Here is a 14,411-nt window from a genome sequence, read left to right on the forward strand (position 1 = left end):
TGATGGCTATTCTTGCTTGTTAACTTGACTACATCATAACTAAAACCCTAGAAACTGGATGCGGAGGGTTTTTTTTTTCAGTTAAATCATTTGAAATGGGAAGACTCACTTTTAATTCAAGTATTTTGAAAGCGGAAAGATATACCTTTAATCTGGGCTACACCTACTGGTGCCAGCCTATATAAAGGACACAGAAGAAGAAACCTTGCTCTCTACTTACTCTCATAGGCAAATCCATGCCGTCACTGGCGTTAGAGCCAGATTCCACCTCATACTGAAGGTCAGTGGAGGCATCCAACCTTGTAGACTAAACAACTACTGGATTCTGGGACCCTCTAGAACCACAGTCTGTAAGCTGTTCTAATAAATTCCATATGAATATGTAACCATATGGATTTCCTTAAATTTGAATATATATTTATTCTGTAAGCTCTGTTCCTCCAGAGATCTGACTAATACAGACTTTGGTACCAAAGTTGTTCTAGAACAGCAGATCTATGAGGACAAATGTTTTCAGTATCTGGAACAGGCTTTTCAATTTGCCAACACCTATAGTTTCTAAAGCCTCCAGTTACTGAAATCTTCCCCTGAAGCTCGGAGAGCACTGAATGTCCATGGTGTGAACTATCTTACAAATTGAAGGGTACAGATGTATTCAATTATCCTGGTTCACCATTTGTGAGAGGCAATGGTTTCACGCTTCTTTATATAAAACTTTTGACAATTTGAGGAAAAATAAGGAAAACTATGCTGGTTGATGCTCCTAACATCTTTGGATGAACTGACAATGGAAATGAATGTGCTCCATGATAAAATTAACCAATTTCTAGTATGTCAGTGAAAAATAACAATGACCTTGGTGATAAAATTGACCAGCTCCAGATGTGCATAAACAATCTAAAGGTTTTAAGCATAGCCATGAAGATAATCTTCTCACCAGGAGCCAGAGAAGACAAGTCGCAGAGAACTAAACTGGAGCCCTCATAAAACTGCTCTGGGTCAATGATCTTTTATCCTGTCACTTGTATTATTTTTAATAAAGCAGTGATTGGCCAGTAGCCAGGCAGGAAGTATGGGCAGGGTGATGAGAAAAGGAGAATTCCGGGAAGAGAAGAGACTTCGTCACTCAGACACAGAGGAAGCAAGATGAGGATGCCTCGTTGAAAAAGATACCAAGCCACATGGCTAACATAGACAAGAATAATAGGCTAATATAAAATGTAAGAAAGAGTTACTAAGAAACCTGTTCTAATAGGTCAACCAGTTTATGATTAATGTAGACCTCTGTGTGTTTCTTTGGGATTGAATGGTTGTGGCACCAGCCAGGATAGAAACCTCAGTCAACATAAGACTGACTGAATTACCACAAAAATTCATGTCCCAGCATCAAAGGGTGGAGAGTGTTGGTGGTTAAAGTAAGGGTATTAATTAATAATGGATAGGACCCTGTAACTTGGGGTGGAGATATGTAGAAGGACCCTATTGAGGCTGAGAACTTTGAACCCTCCAATTTCCAATGGTTTTTATCTCACCCAAGGAAGTAGTTTTTCTACCCTCAGCAGATAGACTCCTACCTCCCAAAATATTGCCTTTTCTGCCTTTAATTGGGGAAATCAATGCTTCATTGTCTGCTAAACCAGCAGTGACTTTCCCTGAAAAAGAGGGCAGGCAAGACAGTACTGATGTCCCTCAGGACCCACCAAGAGTTGCCTCTATACCTTTAACCAGACTAAAGGTAAAGCAGGCACATAGAGGGGAGAGAGGAAGTGTATCCATGTGCTACATTACAAAAGAGTTTAGTTTGCTAATTTATTCAAGGACAAGTCTGGCAAATATGTGAAGGAGTGGATTTTAAGGGTGTTGAATAGTTATAGATGGAACATAAAACCAGATCAGGCTGAATTTGTTGATATGGACCCACATTTGCACAGTTAAAAAAGATGTCAGAAGGTAGAATGGCTGAAGCGTTTGTCAAAAGCTAGCCTAATGAAAAGGAGTTGGAAATGCCTGATATCCCTTGACTTAGTGTTGATGAAGGGATTTTAAAGCTCAGGGGAAATGTTTTTGCTGCCTGCCAAGCCCCCATCAGTGCAGGGCTCAAAAGGAAGCCATAGAGTCAGCACATACTAGAATTTTTTTTTTTTATCTAAGGGGGCTAAAGGAAAAAAGACACTCTCTGTTGACTAAGTTTTCTATCCTGCCCAGTTCCCGCAATTGTTAAGTTCCAAAGAAATCACACAGAGGTCTACATTAACTATAAACTGATTGGCCCATTCGCTCAAGCTTCTTATTAACTCTTATAACTTATGTTATCCCATTATTCTTGTGTGTGGATCAGTATTTTATTTGGTGAGGCAGTCACATCTTGCTTCTTCTGTGGCTAGGTCAGGACTGATTTCCTCTTCTTAGAATTCTCCTGTTCTCGTCACCTCACCTTTACTTCCTGCCTGGTTGTCCCACCTATACTACTGGCCAATCAGCGTTTATTTAAAATATAATTGACAGAATAGAGACCATTGTCCCACACCACTTCCCCCTCTTTAAAAAAAAAAACCAAGAACTCTGAACCTAATATCCTTTGTTTAGCTTTTCTTTTGACCATTAGCCATAACAATTTGTAACCAACATTCTAAACAAAGGAAAATATCCATTGTCCATTTTTGTGGGTGTAGTTTTCCAAGCTACTTCCTGTTGGTTGGGGACACTGATAATCTTATGGGGACCTAAAGAAAATTTAGAATTATGATCAAGTCCTGACTGGTGTATCCTGTGAGGCTTGACCATCTCAGGTAGCAGTCTTGAATCTGTTCTGGATGTAGAACTCAGACATCTGGGCCATCTGTTCCTACCAGAGATCTCAGGTGGTCTTCCTTGATCAAACCTGATTTTTCTTAACTCAGAATATATCCATAATTTCTCATTTTCTGTGGAAACAAAAGGAAATCCTCTTCTCCAAAGTAACATATCTTTTGACTTAAATTTTGAAGTCAAGGTATTTTCAAAATATCTATTTTGGATTAATTCAGCAGCATTTATAAACAAATGCTCAGGAATTGGCAGAATTCTCACATTGGTTTCCTGACCTGTAGAGTGTTTAGTTACATTTATCTTTTTGGGGGGTGGGAGGCTCCACCTAGGTCCCACCATGAAAACTCATTCTTAGTTGTAAATGCCTGACTTTGGTTTAATTTATTTTTAGCCAGCTTTTCTTTTCATTTTATTTTTATTTTGCTTTATAAATAATACCATTCAAAATTTCCACCTCCACCTCCTCCCATTTCCCTTCCCCTCCCCCTTCTCTTCCCCTCTCCCTCCAGTCCTAAGAGAGGGCAGGGTATCCTGCCCTGTGGGAAGTCCAAGGCCCTCCCCTCTCCATCCAGGTCTAGGAAGGTGTGCATCCAAACAGACTAGGATCCCAAAAAGCCAGTACATGCAGTAGAATCAAATCCCAGTGTCATTATCATTGGCTTCTCAGTCTGCCCCCATTGTCATCCACATTCAGAGAGTCCGGTTTGATCACATGCTCATTCAGTCCCAGTCCAGCTAGCCTTGGTGAGCTCCCATTAGAACAGCCCCATCATCTCAGTGGGTGGACGAACCCCTCACAGTCCTGACTTCCTTGCTCATATTCTCCCTCCTTCTGCTCTTCAACTGGACCTTGGGAGCTCAGTCCAGTGCTCTGATGTGGGTCTCTGTCTCTATCACCATCCATCGCTGGAAGAAGGTTCTATGGTGATATTCAAGATATTCATCAGTGTGGCTATGGGACAAGGCCAGTTCAGGCACCCTCTCCTCTATTGCCCAAGGACCTAACTGGGGAACATCCCTGTGAACACCAAGGATCCCCTCTAGAGCCAAGTCTCTTTCCAACCCTAAAATGGCTCCTTTAATTAAGGTATCTTCTTCCTTGCACCCATATCTGCCCTTCCTCCATCTCAACCATCTCACTCCCCCAAGCTCTCCCCAATCCTCCCCTTCTCCCTTCTCTCTTCCCCTCTCCCCTCCCCCCACCCCACCCCTACCCTCATTTAGCCAACTTTTCTAACTTTAATTATTCTGTTTCTCGTCTATGTTTTGCCATGGGCTTTTCTTTAAAAAAATTATTGATTTTTTTTGAGCTGTACATTTTTCGCTGCTCCCTTCCCTGCCTCTTCACTCCCCTTCAACCCTCTCCCAAGGTCCCCATGCTTCCAATTTACTCAGAAGATCTTGTCTTTTTCTACTTCCCATGTAGATTAGATCTATGTATGTCTCTCTTTGTGGTCTAGGTTCTTTGGGATTGTAATTTGTAGGCTAGTTTTCTTTGCTTTATGTTTAAAAACACTTATGAGTGAGTACATGTGATAATTGTCTTTCTGGGTCTGGGTTATCTAACTCAAAATGATGTTTATCCATTTCCTGCAAAATTCAAGATGTCATTATTTTTTTCTGCTATGTAGTAATCCATTGTGTAAATGTACCACATTTTCCTTATCCATTCTTCGGTCGAGGGGAATTTAGGTTGTTTCCAGGTTCTGGCTATGACAAGGAAAGGTGCTATGAACATAGTTGAGCACATGTCCTTGTGGTATGATTGATCATCCTTTGGATATATACCCAAAAAGGCATTGCTGGGTCTTGAGGAAGGTTGTTTCCTAATTTTCTGAGAAATTGCCACACTGACACCCAAATGGGTTGTCCCAGCTTGCATTCCTACCAGCAATGCAGAAGTGTTCCCTTTACCCCACAACCTCTCCAGCATAAGTTGTCATCAGTGATCTTTGTCATTCTTACAGGTGTAAGATGAAATTTCAGAGTTGTTTTGATTTGCATTGCTTTGATGATTAAGGATGTTGACCATTTCCTTAAGTGTCTTTTAGCCATTTTAGATTCCTCTGTTGAGAGTTCTCTGTTTAGGTCTATACTCCATTTTTAAAAATTGGATTATGTATTCTTTTGGTGACCAGTTTCTTGAGTTCTTTATATTTTTTGGAGATCAGCCCTCTGTCTGATGTAGGGTTGGTGAAGATCTTTTTCCATTCTGTAGGCTGTTGTTTTCTCTTGTTGACAGTGTCTTTTGCTTTACAGAAGCTTTTCAGTTTCAGGAGGTCCCATTTATTAATTGTTTCTTCAGTGTCTGTGCTACTGGGGTTATATTTAAGAAGTGGTCTCCTGTGCCAATGCATTTGAGTGTACTTCTGACTTTCTCTTCTATATGGTTCAATGTGGCTGGCTTTATGTTGAGGTCTTTGATCTATTTGGGCTTGAGTTTTGTGCATGGTGATAGATATGGATCTATTTTCATTCTTCTACATGTTGATATCCAGTTATGACCTCTGGGCTTTTTTTTTTTACTTTTCTTTATTCTATTTGTCTTTCTCTCCTTCTTACTCCCTGGCTGACTGGTTGGTTGGGTGACTGAGTGGTTAGCCCCTGGCACTTCCCTCTCTCTCCTTATTTTATTTTTGAGCCTAGATTTATCCTCCTATTTATTCTCTCTATCTACCACCCCTGCCTATCTTTTCTCTGCCTTTCTATTGACTGTTTAGCTCTTTATTAGATGAATCAGGTGCCTTAGGCAGGCAAGGTGAAACAGATACAACACATCCTTTTTTTATTTTTTATTGTCTTATAAATAATACCATTTAAAATTCACTTCTTCCCATTTCCCTCCCACTGCCCCATGCATCCTTCCCCCACCCCTCCAGTCCTAAGAGAGAACAGGGAAGTCCAAGGCCCTCCCCCCTCCATCCAGGCTTAAGAAGGTGTGCATCCAAACAGACTAGGATCCCAAAATGCCAGTGCATGCAATAGAATCAAATCCCAGTGCCATTATCATTGGCTTCTCAGTCTGCCCCAATTGTCAGCCACATTCAGATGGTCCAATTTGATCCCATGCTTGTTCAGTCCCAGTCTAGCTGGATTTGGTGAGCTCCCATTATTTTAGACACACTGTCTCAGTGGGTGGACCAACCCCTCGTGGTCCTGACTTACTTGCTCATACTCTCCCTCCTTCTGCTCTTCAACTGAACCTTGGGAGCTCAGCCCAGTGCTCTGATGTGGGCCTCTGTCTCTACCTCCATCCATCGCTGGAAGAAGGTTCTATGGTGATATTCAAGATAGTCATGGGACAAGGCTAGTTCAGGTACCCTTTCCTCCACTGCCCAGGGTCCTATCTGGGGACATCCCTGTGGACACCTGGGATCCTCTCTAGAGCCAAGCCTCTTGCCAACCCAAAATGACTCCGTTAATTAAGATATCTTCTTCCCTGCTCCCATATCCATCCTTCCTCCATTTCAACCATCCCACTTCCCCAAGATCACCCCAACCTTCTTTTCCTTTCTCTCTCCCCCTCTCCTCTTCCTCCCACCTGACTCTCACCCCCATGCTCCCAACTTTTGCTTGGCAATCTTGTCTGCTTCCAATTTCCAGGAGGAAATATATGTTTTTCTTTGGGTTCATCTTATTACTTAGCTTCTCTAGGATCATGAACTATAGACTCAATGTCCTTTGTTTATGGCTAGAATCCACTAATACCATATTCATACCATACATACCATATTCATCTTTCTGGTTTGGGTTATCTCACTCCAGATAGTGTTTTCTATTTCCATCCATTGACTCAACACATCTTTACATAATTAAACACACATACTTACATTAAATAAATGCAGCATAAACAAATATAATACATCTCTGTCTAGTTCAACAAATATTCCACAACAAGTGAAAGCTATTATGGTTGTAAAGGCTAAATTGAAGTTTTTAGAGTTTCCTCTGCCAAAGAAAATAATGAATCAAAAACAGTACCGCATCCCTGGAGGAACTGCAGAAATAAGTACCACCAAGAAGTTGAAAGATGCAGGGTTGGTGGTCCCCACACATCTCTATTAACTCTCCTCTCTGATCAGTGCAGAAGGAAGATGGATCATGGAGAATCACAGTCAACTAACATTGATTTAATAACTCCAATTGCAGTTGGACTACAAAGGACCTAATGTAGTGTCCGTACTTGAACAAATTAACACATCTCCTGGTATATGGTACACAGCTTTGATATAGAAATTAACACATCTCCTGGTATATGGTATACAGCTTTGATATAGAAATTAACACATCTCCTGGTATATGGTACACAGCTTTGATATAGAAATTAACACATCTCCTGGTATATGGTATACAGCTTTGATATAGAAATTAACGCATCTCCTGGTATATGGTATACAGCTTTGATATAGAAATTAACACATCTCCTGGTATATGGTATACAGCTTTGATATAGAAATTAACGCATCTCCTGGTATATGGTACACAGCTTTGATATAGAAATTAACGCATCTCCTGGTATATGGTATACAGCTTTGATATAGAAATTAACACATCTCTTGGTATATGGTATACAGCTTTGATATAGAAATTAACGCATCTCCTGGTATATGGTACACAGCTTTGATATAGAAATTAACACATCTCCTGGTATATGGTATACAGCTTTGATATAGAAATTAACACATCTCCTGGTATATGGTACACAGCTTTGATATAGAAATTAACACATCTCCTGGTATATGGTATACAGCTTTGATATAGAAATTAACGCATCTCCTGGTATATGGTATACAGCTTTGATATAGAAATTAACACATCTCCTGGTATATGGTATACAGCTTTGATATAGAAATTAACGCATCTCCTGGTATATGGTACACAGCTTTGATATAGAAATTAACGCATCTCCTGGTATATGGTATACAGCTTTGATATAGAAATTAACACATCTCCTGGTATATGGTACACAGCTTTGATATAGAAATTAACACATCTCCTGGTATATGGTATACAGCTTTGATATAGAAATTAACACATCTCCTGGTATATGGTATACAGCTTTGATATAGAAATTTTTCTCAGTACCAGCAGTATACTTCTACACCTTTGCTTCAGGAATATTAAATATCCTGCCCTGTGCCATAACTTAGCTAGAAGGAATCTTGATCATCTGACTCTTACACAAAATATCACACTGGTGTCCTATATTAATGGTATTATGCTGACTGGTCTAAGTGAGCAGGAGGCAGCAACCACTTTAAATTCATTGGTAACACATATGCACATCAATAGATGGAAGATAATTCCAACAAAAATTCCAGGCCCTTCTGCCTCAGTGAAATTCTTAGGAGTCCTGCGGTGTGGGGCATGCAGAGATATTCCTCCTAAGATGAAGGAGAAGCTCTTGTACCTGGCCTCTCCCACCACCAGGAAGTAAGCATAATGTTTAGCGGGCCTCTGTGGACTCTGGAAACAACACATTCTTCACTTGGGTGTATTACTCCAACCATCTACCAAGTGACTCCGAAAGCTGCTGCTTTGTGTGGGCCTGGAACAGGAGAAGGCTCTTCAACAGGTCCAGGCCGCTGTGCAAGCTACTCTGCAACCTGCATCATGTGATTTAGCAGACCAATATGGTACTGGAGGTATCATTAGCATATAGGGATGTTGTTTGAAGCCTTTGGCAGATGAATCACAGAGGAGACCTTTGGGATTTTGGAGCAAGACTCTACCATCATCTGCAGACAACACTATTCTCTCTCAGAAAGGCAACTCTTTATCTGCTATTGGGCCTTAGTGGAATCTGAACATTTGACAATGGACCACCAAATAACCATGCGACCTGACCTGCCTGTTATAAGCTGGGTGTTATCTGACCCACCAAGTCATAAAGTAGGCCATGCACAGCAGCAATCTATCATCAAATGGAAGTGGTACTTATGAGATTAAGCCCAAGCAGGTCCTGAAGGCATAAGGAAGTACAGAAGAAGTTGCCCAAAATGCTTGTTTTTTCACTCCTGTTACAATGATGTCTCCTGCCAAGCATGTATCTATAACCTCATAGATGTGTTCCCTATGACAGGTTGACTGAAGAAGAGAAGGCTAGGGTCTGGTTTACTGATGATCCTGCACATTATACAGGCACCCAGAAATGGACAGTTGCAGCATTACAACCCCTTTCTGGGGCAATCCTGGAAGATACTGGTGAAAGAAAATCTTCACAATGGGCAGAAGTTTGGGTAGTGCGCGTGGCTATACAGTTTGTTTAGAAGGAGAAATAGCCAGATGTCCAATTTTCCACTGATTCATGGGCTGTAGCCAATGAATAGTCAGGGACTTGGAAAAAGGATGATTGGAAAATTGGTGAAAAGACATCTAGGGAAGAAGAATGTGGATAGATCTCTCCCAGTGGGCAAAAGATGTGAAGATACTTGTGAGTCATGTGAATGATCATCAAAAGGTGACTTCAATAATCACGTAGATAGGATGACCTATTCTGTGGACAGGCAGCCTCTTTCCCCAGCCATTCCTGGCATTGCCCAGTGGGCCCATGAAAAAGTGGCTATGGTGGCAGAGATGGGGGTTATGCATGGGCTCAGCAACATGGACTCCCACTCACCAAGACTGACCTGGCTACAGCTGCTGCTGAGTGCCAGATCTGCCCAAAAGCCAAGACTATTGCTAAACTTCACATATGGCACCATTCCCTTGGGTGGCCAGCCAATGACCTAGTGGCACACTGATTACATTGGACCACTTCCTCTGAGAAAGGACAACACTGGAATAGACACTTATTCTGGTTATGGACTTGCCTTTTCTGCACGTAATGCTTCTGCCAAAACCACCATCGCTGGGGTTACAGAATGCCTTATCCACTGTTACGGTATTTCACCAAGCATTGCATCTGACAAGGCACCCACTTCACAGCCAGAGAAGTGGGACAGTGGGCCCAGGATCAGAGAATTCACTGGTCTTACCATGTTCCCCATCATCCTGAAGCAGTTGGCCTGATGGAATGATGGCCTTTTGAAGGCAGTTATAGTTCCAGCTAGATGGCAGCAGCCTGGAGGGTCGGGGCAGGGTTCTCCAGAAGGCAGTATATAGTATGTGGTACTATTTCTCCCGTAGTCAGGATCCATGGGTCCAGGAGTCAAGGGTGGAAAAGGGAATAGTTACACTCACTATTACCCCTAGTGACGCATTAGGGAAATTTTTGCTTCCTTTTCCTGTGACCTTAAGTTCTGCTGGTCTAGAAGTTTTTATTCCAATGAGGGAGACATTCCTTCCAGGATCCACAACAAACATTCCATTAAACTGGAAGCTGAGACACCCCCTGAGCACTTTGGGGTTCTCATGTCCTTGGCCAACAGGCTAAGAAAAGAATAACGATGTTAGGAGGCATGGTTGAAACAGGTTACTATGGGGAGACTGGATTACCCCTCCAGAATGGAGGTACGAATGATCATGTCTGGAGTGCAGGAGATTTTTTAAGGTTTCCTACCATGTCCTATGACTGAAGTCTATGGAAAACTACAGCAACCTCATCCAGACAGGATGACAAAGGCCACAGACCTGATATGAGTCACTCATCCAGGAAGAGGGAAGGCCTGCAGGGGTTCTTGCTGACAGTGGAAGAAATACAGAATGGGTGGTACTTATATATCCCAGCTAAGACCACGTGATCATTGCAGAAACAAAGATTGTAATAGACATGAGTGTTTTGTCCTATTTTGTTAAGAATGTGTACAGATATTTGTGTTTTCTTTCTTTGATTTCTTTGTTGTGTAATATAACAACAATTAAGAGAGTATCAATGGCTATCATATTTAAGTTTTGAGATACCAAAAAAATGTCTCTCAAGGGATATTACCACCTATTCTAAAATTTATAATGCATTTGTGGTTTACAAGGGATACTTCCATCATGTTATGCACCCTGTTAAATATACAATGCTTTTGCAGTTGTACATAGAATAGCTATATAGGTGTAATTGTGACCTGGTTATTACATTAATCTGGAAATTAAGCATGATATAAGGGACAGATCATATCTTAAGTTGGCAAGGGGTGAAGCTGTGATGGCTAGTCTTAGTTGTCAACTGACTACATCTGAAATTAATTAAAACCTGAGCTCAGTACAGCTAGCTGTGAGGAATTTTTTTTCTCTAAATCAATCATTTGATCTTTCAAGGTGGGAGGATCCAGCATTCATCCGGGCCACGCCCCCTGCTGCCGGCTCATATAGAGCAGATGAAGGAGGGAAGCTCCCTCTCTGCCTGCTTGCTCTTGCTCTACAGGTAAAGCCATTCCCCTCTATATGCTGTGAATACCATTGGTTAATGAATAAAGCTGCCTTTTTCCTGTTGCAGCACAGAGTAGGGCAAGGTGGGAATTCCAAGCAGATAGAAGAGGAAAGAGTAGGTAGAATCAGAGAGAAGCCATGTAGATGCCACAGGAGACAGATGCCAGTCACCGGACAGAACCTTACTGGTAGGCCACAACCACATGACCATGCACAGATTAATAGAAATTGGTAAATTTAAGATGCAAGAGCCAGATAGAAATATGCATATGCTAATAGGCCAAACAGTATTGTAATCAATACAGTTTCTGTGTGATTATTTTGGGTCTGGGAAGCCAGAAAATGAACAAGCAGCCTCCGTCTACACATTCTGTCACTGGCATTAGAGCCCACATCTTCAGGATTCCGGTGTATACTAAAGGATAGCTGAGACATTCAGCCTCATGAGATCCATTTCTAGATTCTTGGACCTTCTGTTGGTAGACAGCCACTGTTGGACTAGCTGGATCACAACCTGTAAGCCATTCTAATAAATCTCACATATATATTCTGGATAATATATGTACAAAATATACAGAATATACATATATTTTCTGTAAGTTTTGTTGCTCTGGATAACCCCAACTAACACAATACCATAAAAACATTTATATTTGATTTTATTTTGAGAAGAAATAACAAAAGCATTTGGAAAGAAACTGGAACAGAAAGAAAATCTTGCAGTGTCATATAAGCAAAGATAAATTGTCTAACACAGGAGGTCCAAGAACAGGTTCCTGTGGAGAAAGAATTCAGACTATCAAAAATAAAAAGAGAAGAATGTAACTCAAAGATTAAAAGAAAAGTAACCAAAGCACTTTGTTGTAGGACTGAAAACTTGTAATGAAAGATGAGATTAATATTTGAAAGTGGATTAAAACCGGAGCCTCTGGAATTGGAACTGGAGATGCTGTGAACTGTCACACGTATGCTGGAAACAGAGCTTGGGTCCTCTGTGAGGACATCAAGTGCTCTTAACCACGGTGTCATCTCTCCAGTCTCTACCTTAACCACGGTGTCATCTCTCCAGTCTCTCTCTTAACCACGGTGTCATCTCTCCAGTCTCTCTCTTAACCACGGTGTCATCTCTCCAGTCTCTATTTTTCTATTTTTCAGAATGACTATAATGAGTACACGTTTTGTGCTCTATCTCTCCAGCTACTAACTGCAAATTATATTTATCAACATATGTATGTAACACACACACACACACACACACACACACACACACACACACACACAGTGCAAATGCATGCAGAGACTCGGTTGGCCAGTAGGAGGAAACCCCCGTGCCTGGTTGCTGGGTGATGGATGGAGATAGAGACAGAGACCCACACTGGAGCACTGGACTGAGCTCCCAAGGTCCCAATGAGGAGCAGAAGGAGGGAGAACATGAGCAAAGAAGTCGGGACCACGAGGGGTGCACCCACCCACTGAGACAGTGGAGCTGATCTATTGGGAGCTCACCAAGGCCAGCTGGACTGTGACTGAAAAAGCATGGGATAAAACTGGACTCTCTGAGCATGGCGAACAATGAGGGCTGATGAGAAGCCAAGGACAATGGCATGGGGTTTTGAACCTACGTAATGTGATGGCTTTGTGGGAGCCTAGCCAGTTTGGATGTTCACCTTCCTAGAAATGGATGGAGAGGGGAGGACCTAGGACTTACCACAGGGCAGGGAACCCTGACTGCTCTTTGGACTGGAGAGGGATGGGGAGAGGAGTGGGGGGAGGGGGAGAAGGGTGGGAGGAGGGGGAGAAGGGTGGGAGGAGGGGGAGGGAAATGGGAGGCTGGGAGGAGGTGGAAACTTGTTTTTTTTTTCTCCTTTTCTCAATAAAAAAAAAATTTAAAAAAAAAAAAGAATCCTCCAGCACCTTTGGAGCCCTTTGATCCTGGGAAAGACATTATAGAGTAGAAATTATTGCTAAAATGCTACTATGAAATACAGATAAGCTTTTTCTCATGTGTTTTCATGCTTTTATTTCTTCTGTACTTTTAGCTCTCATTAGCCATTCAATATGGGGTTGGAGTCATGTCTCCTTTCTCTAATTATAATTAAACTAATAAAGTCTGTTTTAAGAAGAAAAAAAAAGATTCTTACACTTTCATCTGTGGATGAGCCTAGCAAAGCTACGCCTTCATAATTCCTGAGATTGTGGCAAGATTGCTGGTCTGTCCTATTATCTCCGGAGTGTTAAATCAAATGGGCCCGCCCCTTCAGTTCTTACGTAGTTTGTCACTAGCTTTTGACCATTCCTTCCATGTTTTTATATATCTAGTTAAAATTTTATTGCTTATTGGATGGATACACAGCACTCAGTTAAGCTGAGCACCACAGTTATTTAACACTGAATGTCATACAAATTGGCACTTCTCTGCACAATAAAACTTAATTAGTTGTCTTAAAATAAATAAATGTCTAACACTAGATTTATAAATAGTGCACTTAAAGACTGGAGATTGTTTTTGAATATCCATTTCAAGAAGGTCCATTCTCTGTAGTCATTAAAAAACTATTTAAATTACATTTGCATCTAAATAAAATCAAAGTGGCAATATCAAAACTGAACTTTCTCTTCATAAAACCAATTCTCAAACTTACAGTGGTGTTTATCAAATGAATTATGGAAGACAGAGCTAGGGATTGCCATATCATCCCCATAGGCACATTTAATAACCTGATATCTAGCTTTTCTTTTATTATTGTTTTTAATTTTTTAAGATTTATTTTACAGAGAGAGAGAGAGAGAGAGAGAGAGAGAGAGAGAGAGAGAGAGAGAGGGAGAGGTGTCTGCATGCCCTGAGTGGGTGCAGGTGCATGCAGAGGCCCGAGAGGCTTGGATATCCTGGAGCTGGGGTTACAGGTGCTGGGATCTGCTTGACGTGGGTGTTAGGAATTTCACTTTGCTCTGCTCCTCTGGAAGTATCTCTGGATATACTCCTAAGTGCTGAGGCATTGTCAGACCCTTTAGCACATCTACAAGCATTTAGTTTTACATTTTCACATTCATGGCTAAAATATTTTTAAATTCTGTTAAAATCATTAATTATGCTTCAGGTAAAAAGGAATTTAAGTCAACAGTAACATCAATACCATTCAATTGAATCATATGGACTGCCAACACAATTTATTTTTGATCTATAAAATTATATGTGTGTGTGTGTGTGTGTGTTGTTGTGAATAGTTTTATAATTATGTGCAGGATATTCCAAGGGAGAAATTCCTGAACATAATTCATAAAACTATTCATGACAAAATATA

This window comes from Microtus oregoni, unplaced genomic scaffold, assembly GCF_018167655.1.
Source record: "Microtus oregoni isolate MIOR12 unplaced genomic scaffold, Mior012 000041F_ref0000270, whole genome shotgun sequence".
NCBI classification, from domain to species: domain Eukaryota; kingdom Metazoa; phylum Chordata; class Mammalia; order Rodentia; family Cricetidae; genus Microtus; species Microtus oregoni.